Source organism: Capra hircus, chromosome 3 (genome assembly GCF_001704415.2).
Source record: "Capra hircus breed San Clemente chromosome 3, ASM170441v1, whole genome shotgun sequence".
Taxonomy (NCBI): Eukaryota; Metazoa; Chordata; class Mammalia; order Artiodactyla; family Bovidae; genus Capra; species Capra hircus.
This window is the reverse complement of record NC_030810.1, coordinates 64,541,300-64,554,851: the sequence shown is the minus strand read 5'-3', so window position 1 is coordinate 64,554,851 and position 13,552 is coordinate 64,541,300.

The window sequence follows — 13,552 nt, the reverse complement described above, 5'->3', positions numbered from 1 at the left end:
AGTTAGAGCTTCTAGGAGAGTGATGGAGACACTGATTAAGCTTTGATGAGAAGATGTAAGTTTGAATATACATGTTAAAAGTCTAGAAAAATTCATGAAAAGAATAGAAACAGTAAGCATAAGTTCCAAACCAACAGGAAAAAATGGAATATAAAAAAAAACTCAATCAGCCCACACAAAAAAGAAGGAAAACAAAAAAAGATAAAAGATAATAAATAGGAGACATAAAATAAGTAGCAGAAATAGCTTAACAAATGTAGATAATTGTCTTTTTAAAAATAAACCACGTAGGTGTCTCTCTGAGACAAGGCAGAACTAGTACATGACATAGTTAAAACCTGTCAGAGAAAAACTGAGGAATTTCTGGTGAAAGAGCCTCTATTTTCTTACTAAAATGATAAAGACAGTAAGGGGAAGATGAGCAGTGTTGAGACTTGAGGGCTGTGGTGATCTTGTCAAAGCTTTGGGTCAGAAGTAACAGAAATCCACTGGCTATAGCTCACATACAGTGCAGCCTATTTCAATGATACAGGAACAAATTGTCCAGAAAAAAAATCTGATTGGCCAATGATCAATAGATTGACTCACCTGGATATAGTATTTGGTGTACCCTCTTTTCCAAACATCTGTGTTAATATTATGGTGCAGGAGGGGGAAAATGCTGGAAAATATAATAATCTAGAAGACAGGGCACCTGTCTCCTACAAAAAGTCATAGCCCGAAACAGTGTGCCAGAAAGGAAGGTAACAGTACGTCTAGCAGAGTTGAAGAAAGGCCAGTGTTGAGCGCTCAGCTTAAAACCAGACACCATAAGGGCTAAGTGGAATTACTAGCCAAGGTTGTTCCATTTTCTGCCACCAGTGAAGGGAATGGATGAAACTGAAGATTGGGAGTGGAAGGGGATTCACAAAGTTGTTGAGAGAAATTCCCTTGGTATTCTGTGTAGGTGTGTGGGGAGGGAGTGAAACTTAGAAAGAATTCAGGACTGGGAGGGTAGGAAGGGTCAAGTCATGGATATTTCACTAAGGCTCTGCAGGTGGAAGGAAGAGAGAGAGTGACTAGAAACAGGGGTGTCACTGCCACAGGCTTCGAAGGAGGAGCAGTTCTGGGTGTAACAGAAAAAAAGGGCTGTCCCGGTGGAGCAGAGTGAAAATTGTTAGAGCAGAGGAAGTCAAGGGGCGAGTCATCAGTGAAAAGGGGCGCTGAGGGCAGGGTGCCAGGGGGCTCAGTGAAGCGGCAGCTGAGAGCTGGGAGGGAGTGGGGATGCAAGATCACGTCATCAAGAGACCGTGAAAGTGTGGGGGAGAACTGGGGGCACACTGACACAGAGCCGACTCCTGGACCCAAACTTATCAATGGGCCCTGTCACTTTCAGGGTGAGATTCTAACCCCTCAGCTCAGAAGACCTGTATGATCCTTCACTTCCGTTTCATCTCCTACTGCTTTCTCTCAGGCTCTTCACACACCTAGGGAACTGCTTTCTTCTATCTCCAACATGCTGATTCTTCAACCAGACATGTCCTTTTCCTATACCCTAACCCAACTGACTGCTGCTTAGTTTTCAGAGCCAAGGCCAAGAGTCATCTCCTCTGGAAAACATCCCATAAGTGAGTTTCCAGTCTAAGTTGCATGCTCCCCACCCCCACCCTTGTGCTTCCACTGGACTCCTGGAGCCTTTGCCACACCCCTGTAAAGTTTTCAAAGGGTAGAGGCTGCATCCTGCATGTTTTGATGTCTGCAATACTCGGTGGGGTCCCTAGGGTATAACAGACTTACAATATATACTTTTGAGTATACACACAAATTTCAAGGGATTTGAGAGAAATCATGCCATCACAATTAAGGTGAGGAAATCAAAGAAATAAATATCAACAGATATCTCCAATGATATTGAATAGAATGGAAAACCACTATGGCAGAGTATAAGCAAGTGAGAGGGAGTGAGCAGAGGACATATGGGCTACGGGGAAGGATATTACATTGACTGATGAGATCAGGATGAAACAAGATAGAAGAGGGCTCCCTAGACACGTCTGCACCATGCGTGTGATTCTGGGTCACAAGGGTAAAACACAAGGCACTGGGAGGCAACCAATATTTGTCTCTCCACCATACACAGTCTTATGTCATCAGCATAACAGACCCCTGAGATGGCAATGGACTTCCCATCCATTGACTTCCCTTGTACTGGAAGGCCAGCAATCACAACCAAGTTGGAATGGAAAGCCATGGTAATTCTGTGACATTTCCTTCCCAGGTGTGGCAAGATCAGCTGATTTTGTCAGGCTTGAGCTTCCTTGAGCAAGAAGTTCACACAAAATCCTATGAAAGCAAAGAACCTTTCCTTCTGGTTCTGCATATCTCCTATAGCACCAGCACGTGTTAGAGACTTATTAAGATTCAATACATAAGGTCTATTTCTGCTTTATTGACTATGCCAAAGCCTTTGACTGTGTGGATCACAATAAACTGTGGAAAATTCTGAGAGAGACGGGAATACCAGACCACCTGACCTGCCTCTTGAGAAACCTGCATGCAGGTCAGGAAGCAACAGTTAGAACTGGACATGGAACAACAGACTGGTTCCAAATAGGAAAAGGAGCCCATCAAGGCTATATATTGTCACCCTGCTTACTTAACTTCTATGCAGAGTACATCATGAGAAATGCTGGGCTGGAAGAAGCACAAGCTGGAATCAAGATTGCTGGGAGAAATATCAATAACCTCAGATATACAGATGACACCACCCTTGTGGCAGAAAGTGAAGAGGAACTAAAAAGCCTCTTTGATGAAAGTGAAAGAGGAGAGTGAAAAAGTTGGCTTAAAGCTCAACATTCAGAAAACGAAGATCATGGCATCCGGTCCCATCACTTCATGGGAAATAGATGGGGAAACAGTGGAAACAGTGGCTGACTTTATTTTTCTGGGCTCCAAAATCCCTGCAGATGGTGACTGCAGCCATGAAATTAAAAGACACTTACTCCTTGGAAGAAAAGTTATGACCAACCTAGATAGCATATTCAAAAGCAGAGACATTACTTTGCCGACTAAGGTCCATCTAGTCAAGGCTATGGTTTTTCCTGTGGTCATGTATGGATGTGAGAGTTGGACTGTGAAGAAAGCTGAGCGCCGAAGAATTGATGCTTTTGAACTGTGGTATTGGAGAAGACTCTTGAGAGTCCCTTGGACTGCAAGGAGATCCAACCAGTCCATTCTGAAGATCAACCCTGGGATTTCTTTGGAAGGAATGATGTTAAAACTGAAACTCCAGTACTCTGGCCACCTCATGTGAAGAGTTGACTCATTGGAAAAGACTCTGATGCTGGGAGGGATTGGGGGTGGGAGGAGAAGGGGACGACAGAGGATGAGATGGCTGGATGGGATCACTGACTCATTGGACGTGAGTCTGAGTGAACTCAGGAGTTGGTGATGGACAGGGAGGCCTGGCGTGCTGCGATTCATGGGGTTGCAAAGAGTCGGACATGACTGAGAGACTGAATTCAACTGAACTGAACTGAACATAGGGTCTTCCTTGGCAGACTAGTGGTTAAGACTTTACTTTCCAATGTAGGAGGTATGGGTTTAATCCCTGATTGGGGAGCTAAGATACCACATGCCTTGTGGCCAAAAAACCAAAACATAAAGCAGAAACAATATTGTAGCAAATTCAGTAAAGACCTTAAAAATGGTCCACATCAAAAAAAACAATAATAATAATCTGGAAAAAAAAGAAAATTCAATAAAATTATTTTTTAAAAAGATTCAATATTTGTTCATTGAATGAATAAGGAAATGAATGAATCAGTGAATGAATGAAGGCTGACCTTTATTAAGTATAAGGGTCAAGCACTCTAAGTACTTGGTGTGTGTTCTTTTATCTAACTTTCTTGATATCCATAATTATTGTCCATTTTACAGATGATTAAACTGAGACTAGGGAAGGAAGACATTTACCCAAGGTCACACAGCTTGTAAGTGACACAGCAAAAATTCCCCAGGCTTTTCTGCCTCAGAATCTCCACGCTTAGCTATGCTGCTACATGGCCTCTCAGTAAATGGATTCCTCAAATTAATGCACTTCTCTGGAAATCTCAGCCTCCCTATACGAAGACAGATGGTCTCTGATGTTCTAGCCCTATGAAGAAAGCACAAGACATTGGGAGTTGAGGGTGATTAGTTCAAAATGTACAAAAATCTAAAAGTATATTGGCTTCACTCAGATATTTGTCCAAAAGGGGTGGAACAACTTTAATTAGTGTAACAGGACAATAGGAATTAAATTGGCTTGGTCAGAAGATTTTTACAGGATGACACTGATGGAATTACTATCCAACTTCAAAGATTTGGAAAGATGTTCCTGCTAACACTGGAGAATAGAAACCTGTTTTTCATCAACTAGGCTGGCCTGACAAATTAAGTCTGTGGAGTCATTAGATTAAGATAAGAGCTTATCTCCTCAGCTGACATTTATTCAGAGGTTTTTATACTGCTCAGCTAGTAATTAGTGTTGTTGAATTTTTAACACTGCTTTGTCCACTCATTCAAAACTTCTAAAGGTGTATTTGCATCTCCTGTGTATATTTTTGGGTATTAAAAATAGAAGAGGAATATAAGTAAATTACTTTAAGAGGTTTGAAGAATTCTTCCAAAAGTTATTCTGAGGTGAAACCTGCAGCTTAATGATTTTTTTCTGGAAGAAGGGACCAGTTTTCCCAAATTGATCAGTGTGGAATAAAGAGTTGGCTTTTACTATGAGATCTGTCATTTATGCTGAGGCATATATATTATAGGTTTATAATGTTCTAGTAGAATCATTAAAACTAGGATTGCATGCAATAATGGTTTCCTGCTGTTTCATACCCCAACTCCCTACTATAGAGTCCCTACTGTTGCTCAAAGTTGGGGGGTTCTTTTAGTTTCTTTCCTGTGACTAATTTGACTGTGAAAGGCTTATTTTTCCAGTTTTCTTGTAGTTAAAATAACAACTTGATTACTATAGAATAAACTAATACATTAAGCCTGCATGAGTGTCTTGACAGTCTGTCAAACAAACGATGCTCACATTTTTAAATGCATGGTTTGCCAAATTTCAAGTTCTACGGTGAAATACTAATTAGTAATCAGATGGGTAAGACTCCCTGTTTTAATAAAGTCCATCACTTGGTTAAATTTGCATCCCGTTACTATTACTATCACATCATTTATTCTGCCCTAAATGTAGACATCTCTCTCATCATTCAACATATTGTGTTTTCCACTTAAAAAAAAAAATTGGCAGAAAGAATTCTGTAGGGACAAGTAAAGGTATTTGAGTCTCCTGGTTCACCTTAACACCACCCAAAAAGAAATCTCAAAGAAGACTCTGAATGCTTCTGAGATCTAGTCTGGAAAATGGATTCTCTGTCACAAAAGTGTGACGACAAAGTTTTGTAGTTAACAAGCTTCTGAAAAAGTTCACTGTGAATCAACTGATGTGTGCAGTAGAGAAACAAGTACCTCTTGTCAGGCACAAGCACTGTGAACTGTCCCAGAAAGCAGAGGAAATTTTTCGTGTTTGTTACAGCAGAGGTCCCCAACCCCTGGGCCATGGACCACTGTGGGTCCATGGCCTGTTAGGAACCGGGCCACACAGCAGGAAGTTAGCAGCGGGCAAAACAGAAATAATTGCCCACCCCCATGCACAGAAAAACTGTCTTCCTAGAAACCAGTTTCTGGTGCCAGAAAGGTTGGGGACCGCTGTGTTACAGCACAGAATCATCACTTCTCAGCACCCCAAGTAAATTCAAATATACGCTTGACATCCCTAGAATGTACTGGAATGAAAAGCTTACCACTTCAAAAAACCACTGAACCTCAGTTTCCTTAACTAAAAAAACAGACGTTTGCACAGGATGGTCTTTAAACATACGTCCCAGGGTCCTAGGGGCTTCCTTGGTGGCTCAGCAGTGAAGAATTCACTTGCCAATATAGGAAATGCAGTTTTGATCCCTGGATCAGCAAAATCCCCCAGAGTAGGAAATGGCAACCCACCCTAGTATTCTTGTCTGGAGAATTCCACGGACAGAAAAACCTGGCAGGTTACAGCCTGTGGGGACGCAAAGAGTCAGACACGACTGAGAGATTGAGCATACACACACACCCACACACACACACACACACACACACACACACACACACACCCCCCTAGGGTTCTGAATCTCAGATTTGAGATCTGACCCCCAAGGTGGAAACCTGAGAGGACTGAGAAAATTATTACAAAAGAAGACCCCACTGAGTTTAGGGTCATCTGAGGAATCTGTAAAATTAAATTAAATAGAGTAAATAGAAACTCTGAGATTATGTGATTAGATTTTGTTGTCAGATAGAGGTCAGAGTATATTTGTTGAACAAATGACTGAATGAGTGAGTGAGTGAATGAATGAACTGAGAGGTAGCATGGGATATTGAGATTTGGAGTCAGGCACATCTGAGTTCAACTCCTAACTCAGCCATATACTTGTTTTTGTCCTTGGAAAATACACCTCTCTTAATCTGCTTCTTCATTAGTAAATCAAGGATAATAACTAGCTCATAAATTTGTTGTGAAGATGAACAAAAACCTATATAAGTGCTCAGATGATATTTGCTTTCATTTCTTTACTTCCAGGAAATGTATTGTTCCATATACATTAAGTTGTAAAAATATCACCACCCAGCTTTCAAATTCATGTATTTACCAACTACCACCAACACATTTGTATATGTTATCATCATCCCTTAATGGGAAATGAAAAAGAAAGGAGAGGAAAAAGACCATAAAACTTCCCTTCCAACTCCCCATGGATAATCAAGCCTGGGGAAGGTAGGCGTCATTCAGTATGTTTACAACAACTCCATCTCAGTACTTGGCCTTTGTTAACTCATCTCCCACCCCACCCCCAGCTTTCTAAAGAGCAACATGTAATTATAGCACTAACGAGGTCATTTAGCAGAAACCATGGGTAGGGAGTAATGAATGTGCTATCAGGCTCGGAGAACAGCTTGGGCACAAATCCAAACAGTCCATGTTCAACTCTGATGAGCCGGCCTAAACTTGGAAAACAGAGCTTGGGAAGAGGTTAATAATAGGACATGAAAATTGAAAGGCTCCCCTCCAGAGAGACCCAGAGCAATGTTTTCAGCATGATCCTTTGGGAGCTGGTCTGTGCAGACACGAGGAGAAGCTGGGTGACACCCAGTACCTATTAAGATGGTTTGGGTGCTTCAGAGGCATTAATGAGGATTTGTAGAGTACAAACCTGGAAGGGACTTCAGAGGTCATCTTCTTCCATCTCCCCATTTTACAGATGAGTTTAGAGCACTCCTGAGAGCTGAACTGGCTTGATCAGTCTTTAGAAACAGAGCCAAACTCTGTACCAGGGCCTCCAGATAAACAGGTGTTTGACTCACTAGCCCATGCTGTCCCCTTGCTTCCAAGGATGACATTTAGGAGACCATTTGGACAGTGTGTAATGATACTTTGAGTGAAGCTAATGTTGCTTGGACCAGTTCTAGGGTAATTAAGTCCCAGAGGAATAAGCCTATCCATCTACCAGTTTGTATTTGGAATTAGCGCTCTTAATTGAGTTGCAGTTGCTATCATGGCTGTGGCTTTCAACTATATAGAAAAGAAAGTGGAGAAAGAGAAGCCAAAAGAAGCCAAATCCTTGGCCCACTGATTCAAAGCCAGAACCTTGCCCACCCAACTCCCACCTGCTAGGTCCCAGAGTCCTTGCCTGCATTTCTGCAGGCACCAAACACTGCCAGTAAGTAGGTTAAAGAATAGGCCTCAGACTACTACTCTTTACAGTTTTACAGTTTATAGATGTTACGGAAATGAATAAAATAAAAATTAAAAGCATTTGGTCATTGTGCTTTTCCCCCAATTAATAATATTAAAATTACAACAAAATATTCCTAACTAGAGAAAGAAATTGTTCACTCACTCTCAATACTTGAAGTGGTGAGTATGAAAGGATTAAGATTCACGGGAATGGATTTTCATTTCCATGAGCACCTATTAAGCACTTACCAAATCCACAACACGACCAAGCAGCTGGGAGTCAAGATCGAGCGTACTTGAGAAACTTACTGTTCCTTTGGGGAGGCCCCAAATACCTACAAAGATAGAGAAGAACAGGTTTCAGGAAATGTATGACAAATCCTAGGAGTCTGTGGTGGTGGTTTAGTTTCTAGGTTGTGTCTGACTGTTCGTGACCCCATGACCTGTAGCCCACCATTCCTCTGTCCATGGATTTTCCAGCAAGAATACTAAAGTGAGTTGCTGTTTTCTTCTCTAGAGAATCTTTCCGACCCAGGGATAGAACCCAGGTCTCCTGCATTGCAGGCAGATTCTTCACCACTGATCCACCAGGGGAGAGTTCCTTGCCCCCTATTAAATTTATTTCTTGTCTCATTTAAAGCAGTAACTGGAGAAGGTAACTTTAGAGCTGCCTTTAAGATCAGGAGGCATTTGTTCGCTCTTTTGAAGTGTGTAGTATCTCTCTGGGGGCCCTCTTCTTGGAATAGCACCTCCATACAACTGAGTTCACCTATGAAAGACCTCCCCAGGAACCATGCTTTCCCTAAGGGCCCTATTCCCATTCCCTGGGCATCCTATATTCATCAGACCCAGAGCCTGCATACATGCCCCTTTTGTTCCCATGGAGTTGGTAGGAAGCAGGGAGAAAATCTGTCTGACAAGGAATGGTGCATGTCATTAGGATGGTAGAGTGCCAAAAATTATGTGAGGATAATAACCACACCAAGGGGATGGGAGACTGGGAGCACAGTGCTCAGTCCAGTAACTCCACCTTTCTTGTTTGACTTTGAGAACAATGTCATAATAAAAGAAAACTCTTCAAAGCCCTACATCACTAAGTAATTGAGGTACCACTGTAAAACCGTGTAGAACAAGCTTTCATGGCCACTGATGCTGCCCCGTTGTTTAGGGACTTACCAAGAAATTTTCCTCTCCTCTGCCCCTCCAGTTGTGGGAGACCCAAGTCAGAATGTGATGATGCTCTGGTGGAGGAAGACGGCCTGCTGGATTGGAATCCAGATGTTGGGTTAAGTAGACACTGGTTCAAATTCTAGCTTAGGAAATTCAGAACTGTGTGGCCTTAAACAAGGTGCTTAACCTCTCTGAACGCCAGTCTCCTTGCTGAAAAATAGAGAGGCTAATGATACATACCTTAGAGGATGATTGTGAAGATGACATGAAACAAATAATGTCAAGCCACCCGACCCATAGTAGGTGCTCAATGAATTTTAGTTATTGTGTTTTCAGGGCAAACTTCCACCACTTTCTACTTCAGGGGGAGAAAATAAAAAGGAGCCACCTTGTCAGGATGCAACAGCTGGTGCTAGGAACAAATGGAACCACATCAGTGGAGAGGGCTGCCCATCCTCAGATTCAAACGCATTTTATAGAGAGAGCAATTTGCAGCTTGTCAAATGTTCCCTAACATTTTGCAAAAATCCCCAAATGTCAAATTAGTGAGTAATCTGTACAGGACTGCAGATCTTGTTATCCTCTGACTGATTCATAGCATATTTTGGGTGTCCCAGACACCAGTCCAAGTAAATGTTAGTAAATAAGGAAAATTACATCTCCCTTCACAAGGCTCTCAAGTTCAGCCCCAGCTTCCCCTTGCAGAGAAAGAATATAAACCTTGAGGGCCAGAGAGTAACACTTATTTCTTAGAGTTGATTGGACTGTCACCAATAAGTACACACCCTGCACGTACCATGTGCCCAGGCCTGGGGCAGGCTGGAGGTGGGGGCAGGAGTGCAGGATTGGCGGTACAAATTTTAATCACTGACTCCACTCTAGCCACTTGTCTTCGTACACATTTTCTTACTTAATCTTCTCAAACGTCCTTTTTATTTATTTAGCAAATACTGAAATTGCACTTGCTATGTGTGTACAGTGCTTCCATAAGGGTTTATTTCTTGGTAGGGCCCTACCACACAAGTGAATTATAAATGCTTTATACTCCTCATAACAACTCAGTGAGGTAGGCATCATCATTATCTGTGTTTTACAGAGCAGGAAACAGAGGTTCAGAGAGATGAAGTGACCTTCCCAAGGCCACATAGTGAGTGGCAGAGTTAAGGAGGGGATCCAGATAGTCTGGTTCCAAAGTCTGTAACTCTTGACCATTAAATCATGCCATACAAGACAGGCATGATTACCGAGATTATCTCCATTTTACAGATGAGGAAACTGAGGTTCAGAAAGGTGAAGTAACATTGCCCAAGATATCACACAGCTGCTGGGTGGTGGTAGAGCTGGAGTTTAAAACAAGGTCTATCTGTTTATATAACCCTACCCAAAGGGCTATATGTTAATGTTATTGTTGTTGTTTAGTCCCTAAGTTGAGTCTGACTCTTTTGTGACCCCATGGACTATAGCCTGCCAGGCTCCTCTGTCACGGGATTTCCTACACAAGAATACTAGATTGGGTTGCCATTTCCTTCTCCAGGGGATCTTCCTGACCCAAGGATGGAACCCGGGTTTCCTACATTGGCAGGGCAGATTCTTTTTATCACTGAGCCATCAGGGAAGACGGGGTTATAATTGCTGCTGCTGCTGCTGCTGCTGCTGCTGCTGCTGCTAAGTCACTTCAGTCGTGTCTGACTCTGTGTGACCCCATGGACTGTAGCCCAGCAATCTCCTCCATCCATGTGATTTTCCAGGCAAGAGTACTGGAGTGGGGTACCATTGCCTTCTCCAGGGTTATAAGTTACAGAAAGTCTAAAAACAATCTTGCCTTAAGTAGCTGCTAGTTATGCAGGCCATGCATTAAAAACAAAAGCAAAAAAAGGAGGGTGAGAGCCGAGGAAGACCATGAGCAATAGGCACCAAAGGGCTTCCCTCCTACACGCCTACTAATGTTACAAGGAATTAATAGTCATGGCTCCAATCCCTGGTGCTGGACTCCTGAATGAGAGACATATTCCCAAAACAGGGCTGAGGGCTCCCTGAGAAATGCCTCTCTGTTTTGCTTTTGTGTTTACCGTTTCCCTGACTTGAAGAAAATTGAGACAAACCCAAGTTGCTGAAGCTGCAAGATGTATATTTATATGCTTTCTTTAGAATGTGTGCCTAAACCTTGTTTTTTTCACTCTGTTAACTTTTCAAAAACTATTAAGAAGAGTGACTAGATGCTGGGGGTGGGGGGTGGTGGGGAGAGGACACGAGAGGGAGGCCGAGAGGGAGATGGTGGGCAGATGACAAGCAAAGCCGAGTGATTTCCGTGAGAGCTTTCCTACCGTGCCCTGGGCTCCTCCTGAAGCTCCAGACCTCGGCGCCCATGGGTGCTCAACAATGGCAGGACTGAAATTTTTGAGGACAATGGGAGTGTGACCTTTTGCTGTTAGATGCGAACTCTAACGGAGATTCTTGGAAAAGAATTGGATTTAGTAGCTGGAAAATACTAGGGTGGAGTAAACTGAACTGGAAAATCTTGCTCACTGTATCTCCTTCAGCAGAGCCCCCACTTTCTTATCCCCTCTCCTGGCTCAGCGTTCAGTAACACCAGCTGAAGCTTGGGAGCACTGACCTAAGACAGAAGGACCAGAAGACACTGCTTCACATTACTCTCCGGGACCCCTTTGTCATCTCTGCTTGACGGTGAGTAGGTCAGAGAAATTCCCCTGCATCTCTCTGGACTCCACATTTTCCACCCCCGCCACACACAGTTAACCCCCAAGCTCTATCGCTTGGGGCCACTCTCAACCCCAAGTGCATTTCTCCACTCCCACTGCGCCTGCTCCGCTCTGTCACCATCGTCTCTTCCTTGATGACTGCCACAATCCCAGCTGGTCTTTTGAATCCAGCCTTGCCCACTTTAATCATCATCCACACAGCAGCTAAGGCAGAAATCTGATGTATCATCAGAAACCCATCGCCTTCAGGACTATGTCCAGGCTCTCTTGGTCTACAGGCTTTTTTGTTACGCGGCCCGATCTTGCCTCCTGGCTGATTTTTCCCTCCCTTGCATCTTGCGCCCCATTCATACTCAGCGTTTGCAGGTCCTTAAGCTCCATGCTTTCTTGTCACCTTCCCCGCTCCCATGCCTTCTTCAGTTGTTGCTTAGCCGTTGCCCCCTCCTCCAGGCCCACGCTGCTACCTCCCTCTGCAGCCTGATCTCATGCCCGGTAGCCAGTATGGTCAATGTGGGCTGAAACCCTCTCTTAAAAACTGTCCCATGGATGAATGACACAGATGATCTTTAAAAACATAAATCAGATCATATCATTCCATTCCTAAAAACTCTCCAATTTGCACTTAGAATAAAGCTGAAACTTTTTACTGCCTTGAGAGACCTGGCTAAATCTGGGCCCTGCCCATTCCTCCAACCTCCTCCCATACAAAGCCCTCCTTTGTTCATTTTATCCAGACACAGTAACCTTTCTTGTTCCCCAAGACACACCCACGTTGTTCTAGCCTCAGGGCCTTTGCTCAGGCTGTGGCCTCTGCCTGGAACACTCTTGTATTAACTCTGCATTTTATTCAGGTTTCAATTCAAAGTCACCTCATCAGAGAACCCTTCCCCGACTGCTTGCCAGTGTAACACCCACCATAGGTTCTATTGCCTTTGCAGAAGCTAAACTTATCTAGTTTCTTTCTTTACCAAGTTGTTTACTGTGCTTCCACAATTCAAACGTAAGCTCTGTAAGAGCAGGACTTACTCTCAGCTCTTTCTTCACTGCCTAGAAAAGTGCTTGACATGAGCAGGTGCTCAACAGATAATTGCTGAATGAATGAATGGATGGATAAATGGATGAATGAAAAGAGACAAAGAGGAAAGTTGGAGGACTAAAAGGGCAAGTGAGTGACTTTAGATATATTCCCATTGCTGCTCTGTAACATGAATTTCTTGTTGAAATTATGAGATCCTTTTGACAATACCACTAACAGAGAAGGTCACTGTGACTTCCCTGCCAAGATACCTCAAGAAGAGACATTATGATTCTTAACAGATAGAAGTACAGAGGTGAGAACCACATAATCATGAAAACTGAAAGAAACCTTCAACATTGTTATAGTCTGAACCATCCCCTCGGTGACAGAGATCAAGTAACTTACTTGGTCTCATTACCAGCCAGGCGACAATTCAGGTACCCAGGCAGCTGCTGCTTGTACATTTTTCTGCCCCTCTGATCCATGAAAAGCTTGTAACTACTAAATCTGTTGGGCTTCCCAGGTGGCTCAGTGATAAAGAATCTGCCTGCCAATGCAGGAGAAATGAATTTGATCCCTGGGTCAGGAAGATCCCCTGGAGAAGGAAATGGCAACCCATTCCAGTATTCTTGCCTGGGAAATTCCATGGACACAGGAGCCTGGTGGGCTACAGTCTATGAGGTGGCAAAAGAGCCGGACATGACTTAGTAACTAAACAACAACTATATCTGTTTGGTTTCTGGGTCTGCTGGAAACTCTTTCCGAAGTGATTCTCCTTTTTTTCTATATAACTGGTTAGTATTACAGCATAACAAATCACCCCCAAAACTTTGTGGCTTAAAA